The following is a 24,092-nucleotide window of genomic DNA, read 5'->3' as shown; positions in this document are numbered from 1 at the left end:
GGCTTTAGAACCTGGAGCAGTGGAGCCTTGCTGAACTGCATCATCGGCTCCAGGCTCTTGGCCTCCAGTCCAACAGTAACAGCACCACTGGCTCTCCAGAGTCCCCAGCTTGTTGGCCACACATTGTGAGACTTGCCAGCCTCCGCAGCCACATGAGCCAGTTCCTTAGTTTACAGATACACGCACATACAAACATACACACACGCACATCCCATCGGTCCTGGCTCCCGGAGGACCCTAACCCATAAGCCCCTTGTGTTTTAATTACTAGAGTCTCTTATGGGAGGTCAAGGTGCCTGTTCTCTACTTCTGAATTCTGTTCTATCATGAAAACTGCCATCACTAAGACTGAGTGTCTGGGGACTCCCAAGTTGATACAAACATTGAGCCACGTTCCATTTGCATATGAAATGAGGGGCGCCTGGGTGGCTCAGTCCTTTGAGTCCCAACTTCGGCTTAGGTCAAGATCTTGTGGTTCGTGAGTTCAAGCCCCAAGTCGGACTCTGTGCTGACAGCTCAGAAACTGGAGCCTGCTTCGGATTCGGTGTCTCCCTCTCTCTCCACTCTTCCCCCATTCACAGTCTGTCTGTCTGTCTGTCTCTCTCTCTCTCTCTCAAAAATAAATATACATTTTAAAAAAGTGAGTGAAATGAAAGCTTGCATGCTGTTTGGTAACCTTCTGCTACTCTTGCAGAGCCCCTGGAGAGCTAACTTGTACCGTGATTAGTGTGCCCCCTTCAGTGGGATGTTTTCACTCCTGTGGCTTTCAAGTGCCTTTTGCCAAGGCCTCGGTGGTCAGGGCAATGTCAAGTGTAACCATCATAATCCTGGTTTCTTGACATGTTCCTATATTTTAGAACTGAGTCTACTCGAAGTTATGAGGGTCCCAAAGCCACGTGAATGGCAGCCCTAACTTGTGGTCAGTGTTCCCCACACACCTCGTGTACCCATGTGCCGGCGAAGAGAGGTTAAGTGTTCGGCACTTTCTTTCTCCCAGGGCGACCGCAGTGAGGAACAGAGATTCATGGCCACCATTTCAGGCTCTTGTTGCATCGTTTGTCATGAAAATGAGGTATTAGAATTTCAGGGCCTAATATGCTTCCTGAGTTATAGTGAAGAGTGGAGCTGCTCCTCTGGTATTTCCGATAATATGGAGCTTTGTCAAAGTCTGATGGCAAACGATCAGTACAAAAGTGCCTTGGAAAAGCACACTCTTCATGTCAAAATGGCTTACATTGTGGAAAAAATGACTATCAGTCAAGATGGCATACAGAGAGGAGCTCACATACCTATTTTTTAACCCTCAGAAAATACTTGTAAGGTCACCTGTCCAGACAAAGGCCAGAGAGACTCCTGGAGCCTCAGTAACAACCACCTGGACTGTGGCTCCCCTGCCCAAAGACACCCCACTCAGACCCATTCCTTGGGAGCCTCAGGTCTGACCTGGTGTGTGAAGGAGAAAGCAGGTGCCTGGATGGAGCTATTCAAAAGCTCCCCAGAGAATGTCCATCTGCCTGAAAGTGTCTCCCCTCCACCTAACATGGTACTCAAAATGGTCACCATTAGAGGAATGCCTGGGTGGCTCAGTTGGTTAAGTGTCCAACTTTGGCTCAGGTCATGATCTCGTGGTCCGTGAGTTTGAGCTCCACATCGGGCTCTGTGCTGACAACAGCTCAGAGCCTAGATCCTGCTTTGGATTCTGTATCTCTCTCTGCCTCTGCCCCTCCCCTGCTCATACTCTGTCTCTCTGTCTCTCTCTCAAAAACAAACATCAAAAATCTTTTTTAAAAAATGGTCACCATTAGATTGACCTCTTAAGAGGGAGCTGGAGATAGATGCACTTAACTAAGATAAATTTCTACCCCCTTCGGTAAAGATAATACATTCACCAGTCAGGCTCATTGAGAGGGGAAAAACTGGGGTCAGCTGTTGAGAGCTCTTGAGTAGAAGATTTTAATTCAACTAGAATCCAAAATGGAAAGGGTTCTTGACAAGGAGTTCTGCCACTGGAAGAATTCGGGTCTTCTTCCTCCCATGGATGGGAAGCTGGACCAAGTGGACATTAAGTCCTTCTGACTCAGGGAACCTGTAATTATTCCATTAACTCAGAATAGGGAGAATGAAGTGATTCTCCCCATGCTCTTTGAAAGGCATGTTAACAATGTTAGTCCCTCGCTGGGCAGGGAAATCTGGGTTCTTGTCCCAATGGTGTAGATCTCCTTGGCCACTTCTCTAGAGTTTCTTAGCTATTCAGTAAAAGCGTTACCATCAATCTCCAAGTCCCCTTCCCATTCTGATATTCTGAAATTGTCTGAGACTGAGTAAATCACATGGAATCCTTCCAATTACTTTAGACTAGCAGAATAATAATATAGGATCTGAGCAGCAAAGACGGATTGAGGCTAGCACTGATTCTGATTGGTTGATGGCTCCTTAGAGAGGTGTGGCAAGGGAGGGTTCTGAAGCACAGTCCAGAGATGAGAAGAAGAGATTCCCATAGACAATCAGGTGTATCTGCCAGTGGGTCTGGGGTGGGAAAATGCTGCCAAGATGCTCCCTATTTTCCAGCCCTGCAACAGACCCTTGAAAATTCAACTTTTCCCGTGTCAACTCTCACAGGTGATTGGTGACCCAGGACATGCCAAAGAACAGACACAGTGACTGGGAGGGGTTGAGATGCTGAGTGGCCATAGGCAGGAGGACTCTAGGGCTTGGGGCTGGAGGCACCACTCCCAACTCCGTGCCTGGGATCTAGCTCCTTCCTCCCCATCTGGCACTGCTGTTCTCTGCATGTCATGTCTTATGTTATTCTTCAAACGTTTCAAATTACATTCAATTCTATTTTATAAAGGAATTGACACACACTGGTTCTAAAGACACAAGAAGGCTTCAGGGTGAAAAAAATCTCTCCTAAGTGTTAAGGATTGATTATAGAAAGGCTTCCCTGTGGTATGGGAAGGTTTAAAGCATGAACCGAAATAAGATCTACAAATGTGCTTCCCAAGGTACAAAGCTGCATGGCTATAATGCACCATTAATATTATTACTAATTATTCGTCCCTTGTCTCTTCACAAATGGTATGTGGAAGATGACCTTCAAAGAACCCACCTTAACATCAAGAAGAGTGGTGGCGTGCCTGGGTGGCTCAGTCGGTTAAGCGTCCGACTTCAGCTCAGGTCGCGATCTCATGGTTCATGGGTTTGAGCCCCACCTCGAGCTCTGTGCTGACAGCTAGAAGCCTGGAGCCTGCTTCCGATTCTGTGTCTCCCCCTCTCTCTGCCCCTCCCCTGCTCACACTCTGTCTCTCTCTGTCTCAAAAATAAATAAACATGCGGGGCACCTGGGTGGCTCAGTCAGTTAAGTGTCCGACTTCGGCTCAGGTCATGATCTTGCAGTCCATGAGTTCGAGCCCCACGTCGGGCTCTGTGCAGACAGCTCAAAGCCTGGAGCCTGTTTCAGATTCTGTGTCTCCCTCTCTCTCCGCCCCTCCCCTGCTCATGCTCTGTCTCTCTCTCTCTGTTTCAGAAATAAACGTTAAAAAATAAATAAATAAATATAAATAAATAAACAAACAAACAAACATTAGAAGAAGAAGATGATGACGACAACGACGACGACTGATAAAGAATCGATGTTCAAATGAACTGATAACATTTGGGTAAAATGAAAAAGAATAATGAGTCCCATACACCCTCCGGTTACCTTTTATCCCCTTCCTCTTCTTTCTAACTCATTTTTTTCTACATTTCTAAAATAATGCAAGGATTAAGAATAAAGAAATAGGCTTAACAAAGAGATGACTAGGAGCAATTAAGTTGTTCCTTAGAGTAATGAATGGCTCACCATTGACAATAGTTCTCCCTGAACCTTGCCTACAACAATTGATAAGCGTCCCACGATGCAAGAGGAGGAGTGGTTGGCAGTGAACTTGGAGTCTGATCCCATAGTGGGAAAATGAGCTTTGGCAACTAGGGTCACTATATTTTTCCAAAGGTAAGTCATTTGTTGTTTTGTTTTGTTTTGTTTTGTTTTGTTTTGTTTTGTTTTGGGGAATGAAAATTTACTCTGTATTAACAGCCTTCGGAGACATTCTGCACAACATTTGCATTTCTTTTTTTTTAATACTAAATTTATTGTCAAATTGGTTTCCATACAACACCTAGTGCTCATCCCAAAAGGTGCCCTCCTCAATACCCATCACCCACCCTCCCCTCCCTCCCACCCCCCATCAACCCTCAGTTTGTTCTCAGTTTCTAAGAGTCTCTTATGCTTTGTATCCCTCCCTCTCTAACTTCTTTTTTTTCTTCTTCCCCTCCCCCATGGACTTCTGTTAAGTTTCTCAAGATCCACATAAGAGTGAAAACATATGGTATCTGTCTTTCTTTGTATAACTTATTTCACTTAGCATAATGTGGCAATGAGAAAGAATGAAATATGGCCTTTTGTAGCAACATGGATGGAAGTGGAGAGGTAAGTCATATTTTAAATCTCCAGGTTTGGGCTGGTATAAGTCATTCCTGGCCTGAACGTGAAAGGAGGAAAATTATGGACTCAAAGCCTGTCTCTAAGTATGTCTTCGTCAGGTGTCTCCAGAGAACAGAACCAATAAGAGACGTATGTAGTGGTTAGCCAACTGGAGGAGTGGGGAATCAAGGGGGATCTTAAGCAGCTGTGGGGGCCGACACATCTGGAATCTGTAGGGCGGGAAACCCAGGCAGGAGTTCACACTGTGGTCTTGAGACAGATTCCCTTCCCCGCAAGGGAATGTCAGTCTTTGCTCTGTTGTGAACTAAATGTTTGTGCCCCTGGAAATTCATATGTTGAAGCCCTACCCCTCAATGTGATGGACTTTGGAGATGTGGCCTTTAGAATGTAACTAAGGTTAGAAGAGGTCATGAGGTGGGGCCCTCATGATGGCATTTGTGTCCCTATAAGAGAGACAGACACCAGAGAGCTTGCTCTCTGCCGTGTGAAGGTAAGTAAGAATCAGCCATCTACAAACCAGGAGGAGAGCTCTCATCAGAAGGTGGATCAGCCCGCACCTTGATCTTGGGATTTCCCAGCCTCTGGAACTGTAAGAATAGATTTCTGTTGTGTAACAACCAGTCTGTGGTATTGTGTTATGTCGGCCTGAGCAGACTATAGCGTGCTCTTAGGGACTTCGGCTGATTCGATGAGGCCCACCTACATTAGAGGCCTCTTAAGGTAAAGTAAAATCTTTGCTTCAAGTCAACTGACTTCAGACGTTAATGGCCCCTAAAAATACTCCACAGAAATGACTAGACAGTGTTTGATAACATCGTTGCCAATCAATCAGGTGCCACAGCCTGGCCAAGTTGGGTCCTAAGACGAACCACCAGAAAGTGCCCAAGGATGCTTGGAAACAGCACACACCTGCCACAGACAGGTAGGAAGGCCGTGCAGTAAACCCAGCAGGAAGACCTTCACTGGGATTTCAACTTTGAGCATTCTGTGGGGCCTCAGGGAAACCTAAATTCTTGTTTCCTCCTCTGTAAAGTGGGGGTGGTAATATCAGCTTCCCAGGAAAGGCACCCAAGCTCCCATGCATTTACAGTTGTAAACAGGAAGGAATTCCAACCAAGACTAATAAAGATGATTGGAGCGATCCTAGTAAGCACATCCTAATGTGAAGACACTGTCGTAAGCCCTTCACATGCAGGACACTCACAATGACCCATGAGGAAGATACTGGGGTCTTCATTTCACAGATTTAAAAAAAGAAAAGAACACGGTTTAAGAATCTGTCCAAAGTTAGAGAACTGGCAGGAGGCGGAGGTGATACAGGAACCTAAGAGGTCTGACTCCAGAGCCTGTGGTCTGACCCTCCCCCTCCCTTCCCCTTTGCACATTTTTGTTTGCTTTGGAAATATCTCCCCGTCTTAGCTCAGGCTGCTACAACAAAGAACCACGGACTGGGGGGTCTTAAACAACAGGCATGTTCTTCTCACCGTTCTGGAGGCTGGGAGTCCAAGATCAAGGTGCTGGCAGATCTGATTCCTGGTGAGACCCTCTTCCTGGCCTGTAGATGACCACCTTTTCTCTGTCCTCACATGGTGGAGAGAGAGGGCTCTGGTTGCTGCCTCTGCTTCTAAGGGCACTGATGCCTTCAAGGGGGCCCCACCCTCATGACCTCATCTAAACCTAATTACCTCCCAAAGGCCCCACCTCCAAATTCCATCACATTGAGGGTTAGGGCTCCAACATATGAATTTGGTGGGACACATTCCGTCCATAACGTTCCCATGTGACCAATTCCACCCACTCTGGCACCTGACCCCGGCCAGCCTCTGCTCCCTCTTATCACCTTTTCAAGACCAACCTGTCTTGCATTTTAGTCTTTCAAAGCCCTACATTAGCATCTCAGGCAAAGATTTGTCAATGGCCTCGACACATACCTTAAACCAGCCAAGAAGAATTTGCATGTTTATAGAGACTTCCGGAAGCTATAACAACTAATAAACCGGAGGGACTGTTTTTCAATAATGGGGTCTCAGGCACCACCATCAAGGGTCTGGCCCCTCATGAAAAAAGCTGAAAAAGGCTTAGAAGTCAGAGGACAAGGTCTGCAGGGGAAATGGCAGGAGCAAACGCACTGAAACGAGACCAAGCGAGGAAGGGAGACCTGTCGGCGTGCAGGGGGGAGGCGAGCGGAGCCCATGCAGCCCAGAGGGCTCCGTGAAGAGGTGAGAGTGGGGGTGCTCCCTCAGGCATGTGCAAGGAAGGGGAGGGAGGGCGGCCAGCTGGCTTGGGGGAGGAACCGTCACAAGGAGACTGTAAGTGCAGAGTCGGAAGGGAAAGCCACGAGGCTGGGGGGATCGCAGACTCAGGGTACACGGGCTGCACCACACAGCTCAGGAGGAGAAGGGGAGCCCGGGGCTGACAGAAGAAGACGGGGCACATGACAAGACAGCAAGGGACACAGCGTGACCTGAAGGCCTTCCGTGCACCGTGGGACTTCCCGCGTGACCCTCACCGAGCACCGCAAGGGCGGGAGGGCTTCCCCCCTTATGAGTGAGGCGAGCTGGGAGCTGGCTCAGGGTCAAGGTGAGCCCAGACCACGGTTCCTTGCTGCTGTGTCTCCCACAAAGCCCGCTCTCCCACCCTCTCCTCTCCAGCCAGTTTCTGCTCCAAGGATAGAAGGAGCCACGAGCAGCTCCCGCTGTAGGGACCGGCTACCGCCATTCATCTGGATCATTCCAATCACCTTCATCTAAAGAGAAGAACTTGTCTGAAGAGCAGTGACAAAGGCAGACAAGGGCTCAGGTCTGGGACAAGGGAGAGCTCATCACGTGCTCAAAGCAGAACAAAATGAAATGAATGTTTTCATCTCTGAAATACCTGGTCTAGATGCTCAGGGCCAGCTCCCAGCCAAGTGCCTCCCTGTCCTCTGTGCTCCTCTGTTCTAACTTATGTGGTGCCTTCGGAGTCTCCTTCCCCCCACCAGGAACTGCCTTACTCACCCTCGTTAATAGAAAGGAATCTTGGGCCCCCCACCCCGGGTGGCTCAGGCGGTTAAGCGTCCAACTCTTGATCTCAGCTCAGGGCATGATCTGACATTTGTGGGACTGAGCCCTGCAACGGGCTCTGCACTGACAGCACAGAACCTGCTTGGGATTCTCTTCCCTCCCGCCCCCACCCCAACCTCACTCTGAAATAAATAAACTTAAAGTAAAAAATAGAATGGACACTAGAGCCATGTTTCGTTGACTCCAATCCCTCCTCTGCCCCCTCTCACCTTGACCCCAAGCACATAAACCTCCTTACATTTGTGTTCTCAAGTGCAAAATGCAGATAATAACGCTTCCATCCTCAAAGGTTGCTATGAGCGCTGAAGGAGTCAGTGCATGTCACGCGTGTGGTAGGACAGTGGCAGACGGGTGCAATGCACTTGCTAGGAGCAGGCAGCGAGGTGGCTGACGGGACAGAGTGACAAAGCATAGCTGTGATGTCCACCGTGTCCTCCAAATGCCACCCTTGTTGGCCATGGTCCTTTCTCCTCCTTCCCCTTGGCTGTGGGCTGGGATTACTGGCTCTCATTCGGATTGTGCCCAGGGCTCCTTCCGCATGACCCCATCCACTTCCCCACCGTGCGGCTGAGAGGTTTCCTGCCCAAACCACCCCCCTCTCCGGGGCGCCATGATACCTGAGTTCTCATCATTAAGCTCACCTAATTCATCGGCCTTTGGAGATATGTGATTTAACTGAATAAAAACATAATACACCCTCAGAAGAGTAATGCACTGACAACTAGCAAAACAGCAAGACTCAATTAAGCTAATTCATGTTTTCATTTTCACATGAGGATATTTTGTGTAAAAACAGAACGCTGCGTAAATGTTACATTATCTTCTCCCCAATCTTCATCCTTTTCTCCTCACTCCCTCCGCAGAGGTAGTTACCATGATGAATCTGTGTCTTTCTTAGTCCACTTCTCTTATTTTTACTACAGATATTTCTTCCTGTGCTTTTTGAAGTTATGTGAATTTTGTCAACTGTATTACCACCTCACAGGCTGATACGTGCAGACTCCGTTCACACCTTTTAATTGCTGCCTGATAACTCACCATGTGCATGTTTTTAATAAGTGAATTAAATATTTTTTATATGGTGAGTATTGAATATTTGGTGCCTTATTTTTATCTTATCTTTTATCTTATCTTATCTTATCTTATTCTTCCTTTCTTGCCCTGAATTGACTGACTTTTTTTCGTTCCCCTACTAGTTCAGACATTTAGAAAGCATACATTCTAATTCATTTTGTCCATCCCTTTACATGTTTACATACACATGTAACATGGCCTAAAGCTAACCAATAAATCCAGCTTTTCCCCAGATATAAATGCTTTAGAATTCCCGCAAATAGAAATGCTTCAGAACTCATCAGTTTCAGTCTTCTGCTTGTTACCTACCATGGATTTGGTTCATTATTTTGATACTACCTTTTTATTCCCAAATTATTCTTTTTAAAAATACTTAACTGTATCTTTACATGTTTCACTTTGTTTCTACTGATTCTGTTTGTGCACTCGGGTCTTTCCTTCTGGATCATTGCTTCTGTTGATATACATCCTGTAGTGGTTTTTCAGCAAGGATTTATGAAAGACAAATGGTTGTTTGACATATCTGAAAACGTCTCTATTTTTATTTGTCTCATTCTTAAATGATAGGCTAGCTGAGCATAAAATTCTAATTGAAAGATGATATCATTCGGCACTCCAAAAATACTCTAATTCTTTTCCCAGCGTTTTGTGTTGCTAATAAGAACTCTGCTTATGATCTAATTGTTCTTCCTTTGTAGAAGGCTTTTCCATTTTTTCTCTTTTCTTTGATGAATCACACATTTTTTTTTAAGTAGGCTTCACTCCCAGTGCAGAGCCCAACATGGGGTTTGAACTCACAACCCTGAGGTCAAGACCTGAGCTGAGATCAAAAGTCGGATGCTCAACCAACTGAACCACCCAGGCACCCCTGATGATCTACAATTTTACTAGGATGTATTCAGGTGTGGATTGCTTTTATTTATCTAGTTCTGGACTCAGCATGCTTCGTCGATTTATAACTCAGGTATATCTTCCATTCTAGAAAACACTCAGCAATTATCTTTGCAAATCTTTCTTCCCTCTCTTCTTTCCCTTCATGCTTTGTGCAACTACTATTAGCTAAACATTGGATTTGCACTGTCACCTCCTCTTCTCTATACCTTTGTAGCTTTTTGTCTCTGTGGGTGACATTAGGGATGATTTCCCTGGATCCATCTTGTAACGTATACCTTTCGTCTACAGCTGTTTATTCATTGCTCAGTGTGACTGTCCCCTGTCCTTGAACATTTTTCTCATTAAGACTTTTGTTTCTAGGATTCCTTTTCGGTTATCTTTAAGGTAAGCCTATTGTGCTTTATAATATCACGTTCTTGTTTGAAGTTTTGCTCTTTATTTATGATTTTATTTTTTTATACACAAGGGACATATTTATTTTTATAATCCCTAACATATTGTACATAGTTTTAAGTCACTGGTTTATAAAGAGCTCTTGGGACAGTTGCAGTATAAAGAACTAGATATAGCACCATGGAACTAGACAACTAAAAATAATATTTAGTAGATCGGCGAATGAACAACTTAGCATCTCAGAGGAAAGTCACATTATACAGGCACAAATTGGTACAAATAATATACCATGGTGTTTTCACTTTAATTTTACATGATTTTTTTTAATATAATTTATTGTCAAGTTAGCTAACATACGGTGTCTACAGTGTGCTTTTGGTTTCAGGGGTAGATTCCCGTGGTTCATCCCTTCCATACAACACCCAGTGCTCATCCCAACAAATGCCCTCCTCAATGCCCATCACCCATTTTCCCCTCTCCCCCGCCCCCTCCATCAACCCTCGGTTTGTTCTCTGTATTTTACTTCCTTATGGTTTGCCTCCCTCCCTCTCTGTTTGAAACTATTTTTTCCCCTTCCCATCCTCAATGCTCTTCTGTTAAGTTTCTCAAATTCCACCTATGTGTGAAAACATATGATATCTGTCTTTCTCTGAGTTATTTCACTTTTCATTTTTTTTTTTAATTTTTTTAATGTTTATTTCTGAGACAGAGACAGAGCATGAACAGGGGAGGGTCAGAGAGGGAGACACAGAATCTGAAGCAGGCTCCAGGCTCTGAGCTGTCAGCACAGAGCCCGATGCGGGGCTTGAACTCATAGACTGTGAGATCATGACCTGAGCTGGAGTTGGAAGCTCAACCAACTGAGCTACCCAGGCGCCCCTCACTTATCATTTTAAATATGTGTTTATAAAGATTCTGTCTTCTTGTTCCTGGGGTGCAAATCTTCCTGTATCCCTACTGATTCTTCTTTATTAAAAAATGGTTTTTCCTTGTTTTTAACTGTTAACTTAACCTCACATTCAACGTTGACTGCTCTCTCTGTTCGATATGTGGACACACCCATGTGGAGAACACATCTGCCTCTACCAAGAGACTCGCCCATCCAGGACCAGTTTTATGTTAGGTTCTCAGTGTAGGATCCCTGACCCATGTAGGGAATGTGAATCCAGATTCCCACCCCAGGACACAGCGAAGTGCAGAGTTTCTTTGCCGCCCTTGACCCCAAATGGCAGGTTTCCAGGCAGCTTCCCCAAGTAGACTAGTATTTGTGATTTCACACACAAGGCAGCTTTTTGTGACCTCGGGCTTCACGCAGCCCTCGTGCACACGGCCCCCAGCCCCCGTCTGTGCACATGTTGCCACCTGTCACCAGTAGACGGGCAACATTCTGGTGCTGAGTTTCCTCTTTTTGTCTGGAACCTAGAGATTTCTCTTTTTTAATGCCAAACCAAGCACTATATATAAAATTCTGCTGCTGCTGTTTGATTTATCAACGATTTCTTCTTTTTTTTTTAAGTTTATTTATTTTGAGAGAGAGAGAGAGCATGAGCAGAGGAGGAGCACAGAGTGAGGGAGAGACAGAATCCCAAGCAGGTTCCACGCTGTCAGCACAAAGCCTGACACAGGGCTCAGTCTCACGAACCGTGAGATCATGACCTGAGCCGAAATCAAGAGTCAGACGCTTAACCGACTGAGCCACCCAGGTGCCCCTGATTTATCTACCATTTGTATGTGTGTCAAAGGGAAGAGAACATTTCTTGTGTCAGCTCGGTCTGCCATATTGACGTGAAGTCTCTCTGATGAATTATTCAGCACCCACTATTACCGGTAAAAAGCGGAATCTCTGGGGATAGGACACACAAAAATGGTTAGACCTTCATTAGAACAAGGGTAGTAGGAAATGTTTGGAGGTTTCGATCAGGACTTGCCTTAATGGACTGGTTTAACCACTGGGTTTCAGAGCTTTACCCAATAAAATTTCACATCAGTCGGCTACCTCTTCAGTCTTATTTGCTGACATTTCTATCTAAGCATCAAAAACATTCACTGAGGGATGTGTGGGTGGCATAGTCAGTCAGGCGTCCGACTTCGGCTCAGATCATGATTTCACAGTCTGTGTGTTCGAGCACCACATCTGGCTCTGTGCTGAGAGTGTGAAGCCTGGTTGGGATTCTCTCTCCCAAAATAAATAAATGTGTAAAAAAACAAAACAAAAGAAAACAAAAAAAACTTGGTTTTGCTGATTTTTAATATATTTTATAGAACAATGGATTTGGATCTCATTCTACCTTTCTATTATATAAAGTATCACATTGCTATACTTCGAAGATATATGTTATATTTATAACATTTAATAATATGTGATATTATTAATATAAATTATCATAAACATATTTAGTAAATATGTTGTATTTATTCAATAGTGACTTTGAGTTAGTTTGAAAAGACATGGGGGCACCTGGGTGGCTCAGTTGGTTAAGCATCTGACTTAGCTCAGGTCATGATCTCACAGTTTGTGAGTTCAAGCCCCGCGTCGCGCTCTGTGCCGACAGCTCAGAGCCCAGAGCTGCTTCGGATTCTGTGTCTCCCTCTCTCTCTGCCTCTCCCCCGCTTACGCGCTCTCTCTCTCTCTCTCTCTCTCTCTCAAAAATATATAAACGTTATAAAAAATTTAAAAAAACACACAAACATTCATTGAGATGATGCAAGGTCTGCCGAGGCTCCAAAAAATCAACCAAAAAAGCTAAGGAGGTGGTTGCTACCTGTGGGTGATAAGGTACACGGAAAATGAAACCCAAGGGCAAAATGCATTAAGTACTCAAAACAAGAAGCTACATCCTGTAGGGGAGCAGGGAAGGAGCAGTGTTTCTGGCTGACAAGCTTCAGAAGGCTTCCTTGGGGGATGATAGGCACCTCACTACTCCTGGGAATATAACTCCTGGAAATGCCTAGAAGGTCAAACTAACAAAATAGGAAATAAAAAATAAAATATAAATGAAGATCAAAGATAAAATGAAAAACAATGAGAGCAGAGGGCTGGACGGGGAGTGCACAGGATGCTCAGGGAGCAGAGGGTACCCTGGTTTGACAGGAACAAAGGGCCTCAACAAGAGAAATAATAAGATACGAGGTTCAAAACGCAGACCCCCTTTTAACTGCAAAAACACCTCAGTATAGTAACTGTGCCTTTCATCTCTACTGATGCAAGAATACCTAATGTTAGAGGGTTCTGGATTTCATAAGTGCTTTAAACTGATAGTTTACTGAACTGCACACATCTTTGTGCGTGTTTTTTAATTTGGGTAAATACAGGCAAGATAATTATTCAAAGTAAGACAATACTTGGGCCCCACGCAATGACGCCTCAGCCCTCGAGTTGGGAACACTGCTTCGGATGTCCTAGAATCTATCCCGAGGCTCCCTGTCGGAGGAGTTGGCTAAATCAGTGGCTAGAATTTTAGGCAGCGGCACAGAGCAATCCTTAAGCCGAGAGGCCTTCCTTCATCATGCCCTTCGCCAGGGAAGGGCCAGCACTAACAGCCCCCACGCCCTTCTCTCCAGTCAGCAGCGGAAGGAGAAGAAAAAAAGAACAAGAACAGGAAATTGCTCTGGGGATGTACAAGCAGGGAGGATCCAGCGGAAGCCTGGAGAAAGGAAATAAAGCCACAGCCGAGTCCCCAGAAGGAACGCTTCCTGCCCCGTCCGATTCGGGGCCAGGGCAGGGGTCACAGAGGACCACTCACCTCTCCAAAAGACCCTTTCACGTCTTCTGCTCTTCCATCAACACACACGCGCACACACACGCACACACACAGGCACGCCCTACTAAGTCTGGAAATGTTTGGGTGGTCAGTATCAAAGTAAGACTAATTATAGCGACTTACACACCACTTATCATTCATGCCTAATTGCCGAGTAGCATAATGACCGTGGTGCATGGCATTAATTACATGTTTGATTAGCTTTGTTGTAAGTTCTCTTTGATACCAATGCTGAGCCCTGTCTGGGCACCCAGACTTCCTCGTCCGGAGGGCTGTGATGACTGGAAGGATGAGGAAGGCTAAAACGGGCAGAGTCGCAACCAAAGGAACAACTGCCCGGAAACAGAACATCCAAACAGGATTTATTGAGGGAACCAAGGGGTTATGTGTAGTTCTAGGGTCGGGGAACAAAGTCAGAGTTTTGGACACCATGTGGCCACCGAAACAGAGAGAGTTAGATTGAGGGCAGACGTAGGAAGGACATCATTCCACACCCTAGATGGGGTAGGAGCAGGTGCGGGTTGAAGGGGAGGCCTGAGAGGGGCAAATGCAGTGAGGGCACCTACTCAGAGGCACAGATTTAAGGAACCAAACATGATACTGGATCCATGGGACAAACTCAGTGCATTTTAAAGGGCTGGATATGACAGGTGTACCTTTCAATGATCAAAACTATAGGAAATACACCAGTGTTCACATTCACTACAGGCAAAAAGCGAAACAACCCAAATGCTCACCTAAGTGTGAATGGATACACAACACGTGACATATCCACGCAATGAAATACTCCTCAACCTTTAAAAGAAATGAGGTTCCGGCATCTGTTACAACATGGATGACCCTTGAGGACAATATGCTAAGTGAATTAAGCCAGACACAAAAAGACAAATATTGTGCGATGCCACTTACATGAGACATTGAAAGCAGGCGAATTCATGCTACCTAAAGTGGAACAGCGGTTACCAGGAGTTGGTGGGGGCGGGGGGCGGGGGGGACACAAGGAGCTAGTGTTTAAGGGGACAGAGTGTTAGGAGCTCCTGGGCAGCTCCGTTGGATAAGCGTCTGACTTTGGCTCAGGTCATGATTTCATGGTCCTTGGGTTTGAGCCCTGCATAGGGCTCTGTGCTAACAGCTCGGAGCCTGGAGCCTGCTTCCGATTCTGTGTTTCCCTCTCTCTCTACCCCTTCCCCACTCTCACTCTCTCTCTCTCTAAAATAAATAAACATAAAAAAAACTTCTTTAAAAAGGGAGGCAGAGTTTCAGTCTGGGAAGATGAAAACGCCCTGCACGACAATGTAAACACATTTAATTCTGCTGAATTGTACAGTGAAAGTTTTATGTTATGTGTATTCTACCACAATGAGAAAAAAGAATGTAGAAGAAGGTGGGGATGGTGGGGAGGAGGGATGCAGGAGGCAAGCCATGTTAAGGTTGTCCACTGGGGTGCCAGCTTGGACCATCACAGACAGCGGCAGCCGGCTGAGGCCAGACAAGTTCTCGGCTGAGGGCGGAGCCAAGCATGGGCAGAGCCCGCACTGCCCTTGGGTGGTCCCTGCAGAGGCCCGTGGTGATGAAGGCCCTCGGGAATGGGATCGGTGCCCTTTTTAGGGGGTGAGGAGACCACAGTGCCCTCTCTCCACCATGCGAGGATACAGGAAGATAGCTGTCTGCAAACCAGGCATTGGGCCCTCACCGGATGCCCAATCTGCCGGCCCCTTGGCATGGGACTTCCAACCTCCCGAACGGTGAGAATAAATGTCTGTGGTTTGAGCCCTAGTCAGTGGTCTTTTTGTTATAGTTGCCTGAACTTAGACACCAGATGACAAATATCCACAGCACCAAGTTCCCAAATGACCCCGCCACCCTGTGACCTCTCGTACATGACCCAGAAGACCTCACACCACCGCACAAGCAGAAGGTAAGCCCTGGCCCAGGGGGGCTCCAGGAACCAGCTGTCCTGCTGCAGTGGATTCCTTTCTGGGGGGCAGGCGCCCAGGGTCAGGGTCATCTCTGTCCTGCTGCTTTAATCTAATCTCACGACCAAGAGCAAAGTAGCCTAAAAAGGTGTAGAGAGGAGCAAAAACGTTAATTGTGACATATAAGGAGGCCCACACAAAAGTTTTCTTGGCACCCCTTAGAAGAGTCAATTTATCTGGGGCACCTGGGTGGCTCAGTGGGTTGAGCATCTGACCCTTGATTTTGGCTGAGGCCATGATCTCATGGTTCGTGAGTTCGAGCCCCACATTGGGCTCAACACTGACAGCATGGAGACTGCTTGGGATTCTCACTGTCCCTCTCCCTCTCTGCCCCTCCCCTGCTCGTGCTCTCTCTTGAAATAAATAAACTTTTTTTAAAGGCAATTCATCAGGTCCAGAAATATATATTTTTTGAACAAACCCATGCAGCTTTCTTTATGCTTCTAGAATCAGACTGGCTTTAGCACTGTGACGTTCGTAGAAGAGCCGGTGATCGTTTACTGCTGGTCCCATGGCTTTCGGCCGGAAGAACATTTTAAAGATTATAGTAGCTATCTACATACTGCCAAAAAATAAACAGAATGCCTTACTTTATTAAGAGAGATACAAAAAGAAAATAACTTCTAATCCAATGATACATGTTCCATGGTTGGACACAACTATCCACAACAAGAAAAATGAATCGTATTGTCTCGGACATATATACACTGAATAAGGTTGGATTAGAGAAAAATATGATCAGAAGCCACCCTGATAAACATGGAGAAACCAGAGAGAGGACACCAGAATAAAAACCAGTACATTCAGTGCATGTTAAAGCCGAAAATATACATATTCTGTGTCAATAAGTAAAATGGAATTAAGTTCTAGGTTCAGAAGTTATAAACAAATTTTCCAGCTTTTTAAATAAAATTTGAAAGCCATGCTAGATGACTCTTTCTTAGACAGCTCTGTCCTGCCCATTACAGGACATCCCTGGATCTCATCTCCCTGATGCCTTCACTTAGGATTTCCAAAATACCCCAGAGGTGGTGTTAGCCCCATTCTCAATCCCTAACCCAAATGGAAACCAAAGACCCATGCGTCTCCTGCCTGGTGACAGGCTTGCACGGTGCCAGCCTGTCCAAAGGGCTTTGGGCGAAAGGGAACCCACCTTGTCGTGCTGCTCCTGGGTACGGAAGGAAAGAGGGTCAAAGCTACAGGTCACATGTCAGGCTCGAACGGCGTGGGCAGCCGGCAGGAGGCCGACCTCAGCCCAACTCTGCTCCGGGAGCCCAGGCGTATGTGTCTCTCTGTCTCTCCAGTCTCCGCCTCATGACACCCCATGGGGTCTGGGGGCCACAGAGTGGGAGTGTCTGCACCAAGGAAATCAGAGCTCTTTTCTTTGCGAGGCTTTGTTAAACACTGGCCAACGCACATCTGGGTACAGACATCACTGGGAATGTGTAAGACAAGAAGGAAATGTTTTAGGAGAAGGTGGTGAATTCAGCTTTAGACATTTCGAATTTGGGAAGGGCAATGTTTGATGACTAGTTAGTCTACAATTCCCTTAGGAAAACTGGAATTCTAGCTACACAGTTGTCACTTTTTTCTGCCCTAGAGAATGGAAGGACTTCCCTGGTCCAATGTTTGGAACACTGGGTGCTAGAGATCCACCCTGCTCCACCCTGGGGGCAAGAAGTGTGTCTGGGGGCAGCTGGGGGAGAGAAAGAGAGAAGAATGGGCTGTAGGCAAAGCCAATCCCATGTTAATGGAAACGGCTGTCTCCTCTCAAGACCCCACCGCCCTCCGGGATTCTTGGTTTGTGGTTACTTTTTCCTTTCAACGTTGCCCTTAAATCGTGCATGCATGTCTGGCACATAGCAGGCTCTTAAAGAAGTTCTTTTGAATAACAGAATTCCCCAGGTACCCGTGTTATCCGGAACCCATGGGTAAAAGAAGAGGAGTGGTACCAAAGCCCAGGATCCTCTAACCCCAAGGCCCGGCTGACCTAGCAGCACCCCCAGCAGCAACAAGGCTCAATGTGGATCGATCCGGAAGCCTGCGGCCACAGAACTCAGAGTGCCCCACACAGGAGCTGCTCCATAATGAAGTTCCCCAGTGAAACACATTCATCATGGTCTTCGACTGGACTGCACTTAGCAGTGGGAGAATATTAACTTAACGGGGACACATTAAGTGCTGGTGTAAATTAAAAGCCAAATCATTCTATAATCAAATAGTCATTATTCCAAAAGGAACTGCTCGCTGGGAACACTTTTATCAGTATTTATTGCTCTGTTATATTATAATGGGCTATTTAATAATAAAAAATACATTATATTGATTAGAATCTAGCATTTGATTCAGACAAAAATCACAGAGGTCCTGTGTATATTTTCATTCTCCCTGTAATTTATGCTTCCCTGCCCTACTTCTATTTTGCCCCGATCTGGGGGAACAGTTAAGGACACGCAGATATATCACACTCTCTGCCAGGGAACAATACACAAGGACTGACTGAACCAATTTTAAATTGGGCGTTATTCTTTGCTATACTTCTAGAAATGGACTATTACTCCCTTACATCCACCTCTGATTTTCTGGGATTGGAAACAGCACCCTCATGGTGGATCATGAAGACTAATCAGAGTTTCAGACTGGTGACTCGAGGGAGGAAGGAGATCTGAGGAAGTGAGGGTAGGGGGGCGGGAAAGTGGTGAGCAATGAAAGAGGAAACAGAGAGGGGGAAAGAGAACAAGGGATGGGGAACGGAAGAGGAGAGCAGAAGGAAGAGGGGGAGGAAGAGGGCAGAAGCCCCAGGGCCAGGCAACGGGGTGCAGGGGGGTAGGTGCACTGCCCCCTCCCAGGATCCTCTACCAGCACGCCACCTGGGCTCAGCCGGTGCACCTGCTAAGTGAGCATGGCTGCAAAGCATGTGTAGCCCCCTTCCTAACCAGATCGATCGACGGCTTCCCCAAGCTCCTGGTAAAAACACAGCTCACACAAACATCGTGAGCCAGTGTCAAAGTTTTATTTAACTCATTAATGAGGAAAAAAAAAAAAAAACCCTGCAGAATCAAAGAGCTGATTCTGTGAGGATATGAAAAACTGGGATTCATACCATCTGTAGGATAAAGAAATGTTGACATAAGATTGTGGACTTATATATTTTTTATAACTGGCTAATATGCCACAAATTAACCATAACCTTTGAGATTGTCCTTGCTACTCATCAGAAAGATATCACACTTCGTCAGTTTTTCTACAAGTCAACCTCCGATTTTCCAGGGTTGTAAAACAATCTGGGTCTTAACTGTCAGTCAAATACAATTGTGTTCCCTAAAAATGTAGGATGCCTTTCAGGTGGACTTACGAAAAAATGCTTGGGTCTGATAGTCAAGATCATGAGCTATGTGTTTGTCTACCTTCAAGTTCTAGACCATTTTTCCTAAAAATCCTCTAACTAAAAATCCTAATGCCTTGACTGAACCTAATGAAAGCAACTTCAATCAGACCCCCGTCCTCAGGCAGGAACCCGTCTTTTGCTTTCCTGAACAGTCAAGACCCTTTTACAGCCCCCCTTCTGTGTACTCAAGAATTCATTTTACCTGAAGTGACATCTGGGGTTCATGAGTCATGGGGGCCCTCTCAGGCCGTGTCTGATAGTTCAGGCCCATGAGGGGACCCAGGGTGAGGGGACCCAGGGTGAGGGCAGCCGATAGTCTTAGGGTGCAGGCTGGTGATGCCAGAATGACCCACAGCGTTATTAGAGAGCTGGGGCTTTGAGCCACATGACATCAGCCCAAGCTGTGGGGACAGGAGGGGGCTGGAGATCAAGTCTAAGCAGTAAGCAATGATGCAAGCAATCGTGCCTACGTAATGAAGCCCCAAGAAAATCTCTGGACTGGAAACTCGGACGAGTTCCCTGGCTGCCAATACTCTGTGCTGCCACGCACATGCCAGGAAGGCAATGTGTCCCCTGAGGTCATGGACGCTAATTTGTGTCCTTTGATTACGATCTACTGTAACTGTGAGTATAGGGCTTTCCTGAGTTCTAAGTCATTGCAGTGAATTATTGAACCTCACGGTGGTTGTGGGAACCCCCAAATCTGTAGCCAGCGTCTCTGAAGTGAGGTTGTCTTTGGGGACCCCCAAACTTGCAGCTGGGGTCAGAGTCTTGGGAAGACTAGGTGGTCTCAAAGGACAGTGCCCTTTTCCTCAAGTGAGGCTAGCCCCGGTCACCTTCTTTACTCATCCTCTGCTACAAAACAAATTACCACAAGCTTAGTGGCTTAAACCACGCACATTTACTGTCTCCATTTCTGTCGGTCAGGAGTCCAGGCACAGCTTAGCAGGCAACTCCACTCAGGATCCTGCTGGGCTGCAATCAAGGTATCAGCCAGGGCTGGGGCTCCTCCGAGGCTCACCCCTGCTTCCGAGTTCACCTGGTCGGTGGCAGGATTCAGGTCCTTGTGAGTCAGGACCAAGGCTGCAGCTCCTTGCTGGGTGTGGCTAGAGGCGACCATCAGCCCCTCGTCGTGTGGGCCTCTGTGTATGGCCGCCTATCCATCCAAGCCAGGCAGAGAGTGAGCGGGTAGAGAGTCTACCGACAAGACCAAAGACGGTCTTCTGCAATATTGTCAGAAGTGGCACCCACGGTTGGGTTGGTGGGAAGCAGCCACAGTGCCACACAGACTCAAGGGGACAGAGTACGCGAGGCATGAGTGCCACGAAGTGGGGCGACCACTAGGACGTACGGCAAGGTGACTCCCCGGCTTGAAAACGTTCTGCCTGTTTCCATTTAAAGCCCCGATGGCCTCCAAGACAGCCTGGGCCTGCAGAGTCCAGGGCGTCCACTCAGTACTGCCCCACCCTGTCTGTGCTCCTCCATTCAGCCCCTGGTTCAAGGCTGGTAGAGCTGTTAGCAGGAGGGGCCCGAAGACAAGGCTGGAGACACAGCCAGGCCTCCCCCATGCCCCGTGCACCCTCCTGTTCTCGGTGCCGAGAACGTGAGGATTAAGAAGACACAGCATCCACCCTCAGGCGGCCCCAAACACAGACGTCACGCGAAGACACGGTCTGCCGACAGACGGGCGATGTGATTTGCTTGAGAAAGAGAATTTGGTTGGCAACGTGTAGGATGGAGACCACAGCATTTGCCTCCTTTTGTGATTCTTGACAACCTTATCCCTGTAATCCAGCTGAAGTCCCTGAAGCCAGGAGGTCTGCCAGGAGGAGCTGGCTGTGGGAAGAGTGGGTCTTCCTCCATCCTGTCCTCGAGGCAGAAGAGCAGACCTGAGCCCTGAGAAGCAGGGCCCTGTCCCTTTCTGGCCCCTTCCTAGGGTCCCCGCCCCGCTCCGCATGACAGCTGGGCAACGCTGCCACCCCCTGAGGACAACGTCTTTCTGGAAAGGCACCATCAAGCAGTAATGACTTAGTGTCGGACTGATGCCAGGAGACATCCTGTCCATCCCTCTCTCCAGAGGTGACTTTAATAATGAAATTGTTGGAGGCGGGTGGGAAGGAAGAGGTCAGATAGACACCCCCTTGTCATACAAATGAGGGACAGAGGCCCAGACAGAAGAAGCAGTTTGCCCAAGGTCACCCAGCTTTTATTGCAGAGATCTGTCTGCAAGCCAGTTCTCCAGGCCCCTTTCCCCGTCCCTGTGATTGTAGATGAGTCACTGGCTCTTGCTTTGGCCCTGATTTCTCTGTCACCGATACTAATACCACAGCTTCGCTGGACACTTCACACCCACTCAGTTCTGTACATGGCAGCGTTGAGAAACAGCATATCGTGGTCCTACTGCAGAGGGCTCCTTGGAACATTCCGTCAGCGTGGCCCCCTTAGCCACCTGCAGATGCTCCCACCCGTGTCCACCAAATGAATCTGTGCCCCCTTTCTTTCCCGTCAGACTTTGTTTTTCTCTCCTGATGCCTCTTTCTCCCTTATTACAGGCTGAATTGCGCCCTCCCCAAAACCCATATGTTGACATCCTAGCCCCCAGTAACCCAGAATCCTGCCGCGTTTGGAGGTAGGGTCTGTACAGAGGTGACTGGGGTAAAGCGCGCTCAGTCAGACGGGCCCCGGCCCACCGTGGCTGGTTTCCTTATAAGCAGGGGAGATTGGGACACAGACTTGCAGAAGGGGAACCGGGTAAGGACATGGCAGGAAGACAGCATCTACACCCCCAAGGCACCCCACGCTCAGAAGGAAGCACCCCTGCTGGCATCTGGATCCCCCACCTGCGGCTTCCATGCCGTGAGTCTGTGTCTGTCATTGAAGCCACTCGGTGAGCGGTACTTTGCTAGCCGCCCTGGGCAACCGAGCCGCCTCCTCACTCTCTTTCATTTCCCTCTGGTCCTTCTGTTCCCATTAATTAGTCCCAATATAGACCTGAGGGCCAAGTTTAACTTTGTGTTTACTGAGTTTCATATCTCTGATTTTTAATTTTGAAAACAGAGAAGGACATGTCTTAGATGGATCTCTTTTTAATACACTTTTGACATTATTTTGGGCGTAGAAAATAAGCCATATATATTATAGACAATGTTCTTAATTTATTAGTTATTCCCTGAGGCCAAATCATCTGGAGAGAAAAGAAGGCTCTGATCCGGCTCCCGCAAATCGACAAGAGGTGTTTTCTACTGAGAACGAATGCACTGATCAGATGCTTCGCTGGAACCACTAATTTATCCAACCCACAGCGACGTACCAACTGCCCACCACGAAAGTCAGAAGCTCGCCAGGTAGACGAGTCTTACTTTCAGGAAGAGCTTCCCTCTGAAGCAGCAGAGAGGAGCCTAGAAGACCCTCGTGTCTCTAGGAAAGCCTCTCACCTAGGATAAGTCATACAAAATAATTTAAACACAGATGCTGTAAGAAAAAGGCAGGAAAAGAGCAATCGAAAGTTTTCAAAAAATGCCACGCACCAGAAAAGTTCTGCCACAGAAAGACGGAAAACAGTGGCCTAATATCTCACACACATTTTTTTTTTAATCTTAAAAATTGTCTCTGAGGAAGAACACCGGACACACAATAATGCAGGAAAAATGATTAGAAGGTAAGAAAAAATAAATCATCAGTGGGCAAACTCTGGAAATAAATCAAGGAAAAAAATAAAAGCATGGTAGAAATTACAGTCAGATTGGGGGCACTGGGGCGGCTCAGTCGGTTGGGCGTCTGCCTTCGGCTCAGGTCATGATCTTGCGGCTTGTGGGTTCAGGCCCCATGTCGGGCTCAGAGCCTGGAGCCTGTTTCAGATTCTGTGTCTCCCTCTCTCTCTGCCCCTCCCCCGCTTGTGCTCTGTCTCTCTCTGTCTCTCAAAAATGAATAGATGTAAAAAAAAAAATTTTTTTAAAGAAATTACAGTGAGATTGGAATAAGAATAAGGGCAAATAAGATACTGGTATAACCTCTCCGTGGTGTAGGGGACAAAGATTATATTAGCACATTAAATAAAATAAAACCAAAACCTATATTTTAAAAGTCAAGAGAGAATAGGATACATGTGGAAAACAAAGAAGACCCAACAGACGCATAATTACATTTTTTAAAAAGAAAATAAAATTGTGGTGCCTGGGTGGCTCAGTCAGCTAAGCGTTCAACTTGGGCTCAGGTCATGACCTCACAGTTTGTGAGTTCAAGCCCCAAGCCCCGCGTCGGGCTCTAGGCTGACAGCTCAGAGTCTGGAGCCTGCTTCAGATTCTGTGTCACCCTCTCTCTCTGCACCCCCCCCACCTCTCTCTCTCTCAAAAATAAACAAACATTAAAAATTTTTAAAAATGAAACCGATGGAAAAAAATAAATTTATAATTTCTGAACTCTTTCCAGAAATAAAGATTTATACATACACATTTAAAAGAAGCCCAGTGTGCCAGAGGTAATTATCCCTGAGTTGGTGGCCCCGTGACATATGCTGTTAAAGTTATCAAACTTCAAAGATAAAAGAAAGCATGCTCTGGGCTGCCAGACAAAAATATAAAGGCCCTAATAAGGGAAGAAATCAGACTTGCCTCAGTAAAATTCAAAGTCAGAAGATGGGGCCCTCAAGTAAAGAGTGTAAATCAAGCATTATACATCCAGCCAAATAGCCCTTCATTTTACAAAGACGACAGAGTTGTGAACAAGAAAGAATTCCAATTTTTCTCCTGAGTCTTCCTCTTTTATTTTTTTAAATGTTTATTTATTTTTGAGAGAGAGAGAGAGAAAGAGAGAGAGGTAGGATGAGCAGGGGAGGGGCAGAGGGAGAGGAAGGCACAGAATCTGAAGCAGGCTCCAGGCTCTGAGCTGTCGGCACAGAGCCCGACGTGGGGCTCGAACTCACAAACCGTGAAATCACGGCCTGAGCAGAAGTCGGACGCTGAACCGCCTGAGCCACCCAGGTGCCCCTCCTGATTCTTCCTTGAGGAAGACATGAGAGCATAGATTTCATCCAACCTTAATAACGATTAGGAGAATGAA

The sequence above is a fragment of the Felis catus genome, chromosome A2 (assembly GCF_018350175.1).
Source record: "Felis catus isolate Fca126 chromosome A2, F.catus_Fca126_mat1.0, whole genome shotgun sequence".
NCBI lineage: Eukaryota > Metazoa > Chordata > Mammalia > Carnivora > Felidae > Felis > Felis catus.
This window is presented reverse-complemented; position numbering follows the sequence as displayed.